Source organism: Syngnathus scovelli, unplaced genomic scaffold (assembly GCF_024217435.2).
Source record: "Syngnathus scovelli strain Florida unplaced genomic scaffold, RoL_Ssco_1.2 HiC_scaffold_27, whole genome shotgun sequence".
NCBI lineage: Eukaryota > Metazoa > Chordata > Actinopteri > Syngnathiformes > Syngnathidae > Syngnathus > Syngnathus scovelli.
The window spans coordinates 1,855,001-1,860,000 of NW_026061362.1; the positions used below are offsets into that span (position 1 = coordinate 1,855,001).

The 5,000-nt window shown below is 53.4% G+C and overlaps 2 non-coding genes and 1 pseudogene across 2 annotated transcripts; all 3 read left to right on the forward strand.

Annotated features, from left to right (window-relative positions):
- The first annotated feature begins 144 nt into the window (after nt 1-144).
- Nucleotides 145-263, forward strand: LOC125993257 (5S ribosomal RNA). Its single transcript, XR_007490087.1, has one exon. It is a non-coding gene; the product is annotated as a 5S ribosomal RNA (ribosomal RNA).
- An 877-nt stretch (nt 264-1,140) lies between these two features.
- LOC125993220 (5S ribosomal RNA) lies at nt 1,141-1,259 on the forward strand (annotated as a pseudogene).
- An 842-nt stretch (nt 1,260-2,101) lies between these two features.
- LOC125993295 (5S ribosomal RNA) lies at nt 2,102-2,220 on the forward strand. Its single transcript, XR_007490123.1, has one exon. It is a non-coding gene; the product is annotated as a 5S ribosomal RNA (ribosomal RNA).
- The last annotated feature ends 2,780 nt before the right edge of the window (nt 2,221-5,000 follow it).

Sequence of the window (5,000 nt, forward strand, 5' to 3'; positions counted from 1 at the left end):
AAACCCGAAGTGGTTAAGGTTTGTCTTTTAATGCAGGATGCTTGGTCTCCATGTGCCGAAGCAGTTTTGAAGGCTTCATTGGCTCGCTCGCTAGTTTCAGGGGCGATTGTGTCTATAAAATGCAAAATGTTGGGTCACCTCACGGCTTACGGCCATACTACCCTGAGAACGCCCGATCTCGTCCGATCTCGGAAGCTAAGCAGGGTCGGGCCTGGTTAGTACTTGGATGGGAGACCGCCTGGGAATACCAGGTGCTGTAAGCTTTTTCTTTTTCTTATGTGCACTTCAATCGTTTAAGAAGCAATTTTTTACAACACCCATCACGAATGGCATCCGGAAACAGCAAGCCTAATTTAAACTCCGACATTGAAACTATAACACGAGTTTGAAAGCTATATTATGTGGTGACATCCACAGCATTGTAGTTAAATTTTTTACCGCTAGAGAGCAGACTATGTACAGTGAGCATGGCTCCCTGTGAACTCAAAGCAGCAGGCTTGACTTGTAAAAGAACCCAACACAACACTTCCATGAAGTAATTGTACTAAGTTCATTTTGTTTTTCCTTATTTAATCACTTCACTGGTTTCTTTTATATCAAACAAATTGTTTTAGGTTATTCACCTGACATGTTGATCCATCAGCTGATAAAGACGCGTCACCATCACATCTGTGACACTCTGATGAAGGCGGAAGAAACCGCCGAAACATGTCAGGTGAATAACCTAAAACAATTTGTTTGATATAAAAGAAACCAGTGAAGTGACTTCCATGAAGTGTTTTTAAACTTTTCAAGGCATTTATTTTGATTCAGCAAAATGCAGGTCGCAACGGCAAATTCGTGCTACCGCATAAAAAGCTGTCAATAACTTTTCATGATAGCCATGTTTCCAGAAAACACCAAAAGCCTTGGAAGAAAGCCTGTTTCGGCCCTGGTTGTAAAAAAAACAAAAAAAAAAAAAACAAAAGGGAAGGGTGACCGTCCGGGAATACCAGGTGCTGAAAGCCTTTTTTTTTTTTTTTTTTCCCCACGTCAATTGTGAAAGGAAACTTTTACCACAGCCATCAAGTCCCGCCGCTGCTTGGCATGGTTTCAGGGGCGATTGTGTCTATAAAATGAAAAATTCTGAGCGGTCTCACGGCTTACGGCAATGCTACCCTGAGAGCGCCCGCTCTCGTCCGACCTCGGAGGCTAAGCAGGGTCGGGCCTGGTTAGTACTTGGATGGGAGACCGCCTGGGAATACCATTTACCGTAAGCTTTTTTTTTTTTTTTTTTTTCTAATGTGCACTTCAATCGTTTAAGCCAAGAACTTTTTACAGCACCCATCACGAATGGCATTCGGAAACTGCAAGCCTAGTTTGAACTCCGACACTGAAACTACAACACGAGTTTAAAACCTACATTGTGTGGCGACAGCCATAGCATTGCAGTTCACGTTTTTACCGCTAGAGGACAGACTATGTACAGTGAATAAAGAGCATGGCTCCCTGTGAACTCAAAGCAGCAGTCTTTACTTGTAAAAGAACCCAGCACAACACATTGCGCTTCCATGTAGTGTTTTTACCTTTTTCATGACATTTATTTTGATACAGCCAAATGCAGGTTTTGTGCACTTCACTTTTCCGTTGGGCATTCGCGTAGAACCCTATTCCAGTTACGGCCAGATTCTTTTAGACTAGTGGTCCCCAAACTTTCTTGCGCCACGGACCGGCTACGCGTCAGAAATATTTTTGCGGACCTGCCTTTATATATATAAATAAACAATAAATCTATATAAATAAATACTACATTTATAATAAATATATATAAATAGGATTAAATAAAATGATACGACTGGCATAAAAACAAATATAAACCACATAAAAATAAAAGTCACCATTACGTTGAATTATTGGGAGCACCGAGCTTGTTTCTCAGAAACGAGCCGGTCCCATCCAGGCGTAATCGGAGACAATGAAACCCGAAGTGGTTAAGGTTTGTCTTTTAATGCAGGATGCTTGGTCTCCATGTGCCGAAGCAGTTTTGAAGGCTTCATTGGCTTGCTCGCTAGTTTCAGGGGCGATTGTGTCTATAAAATGCAAAATGTTGGGTCACCTCACGGCTTACGGCCATACTACCCTGAGAACGCCTGATCTCGTCTTATCTCGGAAGCTAAGCAGGGTCGGGCCTGGTTAGTACTTGGATGGGAGACTGCCTGGGAATACCAGGTGCTGTAAGCTTTTTCTTTTTCTTATGTGCACTTCAAGCTCTTTTTTTTTTTTTTTTTTCTTCTTATGTGCACTTCAATCGTTTAAGCCAAGACCTTTTTACAACACCCATCACGAATGGCATTCGGAAACTGCAAGCCTAGTTTGAACTCCGACACTGAAACTACAACAAGAGTTCAAAACCTCTATGTACAGTGAATAAAGAGCATGGCTCCCTGTGAACTCAAAGCAGCAGTCTTTACTTGTAAAAGAACCCAGCACAACACATTGCGCTTCCATGTAGTGTTTTTACCTTTTTCATGACATTTATTTTGATACAGCCAAATGCAGGTTTTGTGCACTTCACTTTTCCGTTGGGCATTCGCGTAGAACCCTATTCCAGTTACGGCCAGATTCTTTTAGACTAGTGGTCCCCAACCTTTCTTGCGCCACGGACCGGCTACGCGTCAGAAATATTTTTGCGGACCTGCCTTTATATATATAAATAAACAATAAATCAATATAAATAAATACTACATTTATAATAAGTATATATACCGTATTTGCCGGTGTATTGGTCGACCTTTTTCGATCCAAAATCGACCGAAAAAAATCGACCTCGACTTATACACCGAGTCATAAAATTTAACTTCGTATTCATCGCTTCAAATGTGATGGTAACCAAGGCCGTTTCTCATGCATCTCATTGTGCGTTGCACTTAGAAAATTTGAACCGGGCGGGTGCGCGATCTCGCCGGCCGCTGGAAGTCGAATGAGGCGCCGCGACCACCTCCGCGGTGCTTATAAACAGCCGATCCGCTCGGCGGGGGCTATTTTCGGCCACTTGGCTCGTGCGCACGGCCTCCCGGATGTGCCGGGCGGGTGCGCGAGCTCGCCGGCCGCTGGAAGTCGAATGAGGCGCCGCGACCACCTCCGCGGTGCTTATAAACAGCCGATCCGCTCGGCGGGGGCTATTTTCGGCCACTTGGCTCGTGCGCACGGCCTCCCGGATGTGCCGGGCGGGTGCGCGAGCTCGCCGGCCGCTGGAAGTCGAATGAGGCGCCGCGACCACCTCCGCGGTGCTTATAAACAGCCGATCCGCTCGGCGGGGGCTATTTTCGGCCACTTGGCTCGTGCGCACGGCCTCCCGGATGTGCCGGGCGGGTGCGCGAGCTCGCCGACCGCTGTAAGTCGAATGAGGCGCCGCGACCACCTCCGCGGTGCTTATAAACAGCCGATCCGCTCGGCGGGGGCTATTTTCGGCCACTTGGCTCGTGCGCACGGCCTCCCGGATGTGCCGGGCGGGTGCGCGAGCTCGCCGGCCGCTGGAAGTCGAATGAGGCGCCGCGACCACCTCCGCGGTGCTTATAAACAGCCGATCCGCTCGGCGGGGGCTATTTTCGGCCACTTGGCTTGTGCGCACGGCCTCCCGGATGTGCCGGGCGGGTGCGCGAGCTCGCCGGCCGCTGGAAGTCGAATGAGGCGCCGCGACCACCTCCGCGGTGCTTATAAACAGCCGATCCGCTCGGCGGGGGCTATTTTCGGCCACTTGGCTCGTGCGCACGGCCTCCCGGATGTGCCGGGCGGGTGCGCGAGCTCGCCGGCCGCTGGAAGTCGAATGAGGCGCCGCGACCACCTCCGCGGTGCTTATAAACAGCCGATCCGCTCGGCGGGGGCTATTTTCGGCCACTTGGCTCGTGCGCACGGCCTCCCGGATGTGCCGGGCGGGTGCGCGAGCTCGCCGGCCGCTGGAAGTCGAATGAGGCGCCGCGACCACCTCCGCGGTGCTTATAAACAGCCGATCCGCTCGGCGGGGGCTATTTTCGGCCACTTGGCTTGTGCGCACGGCCTCCCGGATGTGCCGGGCGGGTGCGCGAGCTCGCCGGCCGCTGGAAGTCGAATGAGGCGCCGCGACCACCTCCGCGGTGCTTATAAACAGCCGATCCGCTCGGCGGGGGCTATTTTCGGCCACTTGGCTCGTGCGCACGGCCTCCCGGATGTGCCGGGCGGGTGCGCGGGCTCGCCGGCCGCTGGAAGTCGAATGAGGCGCCGCGACCACCTCCTCGGTGCTTATAAACAGCCGATCCGCTCGGCGGGGGCTATTTTCGGCCACTTGGCTCGTGCGCACGGCCTCCCGGATGTGCCGGGCGGGTGCGCGAGCTCGCCGGCCGCTGGAAGTCGAATGAGGCGCCGCGACCACCTCCGCGGTGCTTATAAACAGCCGATCCGCTCGGCGGGGGCTATTTTCGGCCACTTGGCTCGTGCGCACGGCCTCCCGGATGTGCCGGGCGGGTGCGCGAGCTCGCCGGCCGCTTGAAGTCGAATGAGGCGCCGCGACCACCTCCGCGGTGCTTATAAACAGCCGATCCGCTCGGCGGGGGCTATTTTCGGCCACTTGGCTCGTGCGCACGGCCTCCCGGATGTGCCGGGCGGGTGCGCGAGCTCGCCGGCCGCTGGAAGTCGAATGAGGCGCCGCGACCACCTCCGCGGTGCTTATAAACAGCCGATCCGCTCGGCGGGGGCTGTTTTCGGCCACTTGGCTCGTGCGCACGGCCTCCCGGATGTGCCGGGCGGGTGCGCGAGCTCGCCGGCCGCTGGAAGTCGAATGAGGCGCCGCGACCACCTCCGCGGTGCTTATAAACAGCCGATCCGCTCGGCCGGGGCTATTTTCGGCCACTTGGCTCGTGCGCACGGCCTCCCGGATGTGCCGGGCGGGTGCGCGAGCTCGCCGCCCGCCGGAAGTCGAATGAGGCGCCGCGACCACCTCCGCGGTGCTTATAAACAGCCGATCCGCTCGGCGGGGGCTATTTTCG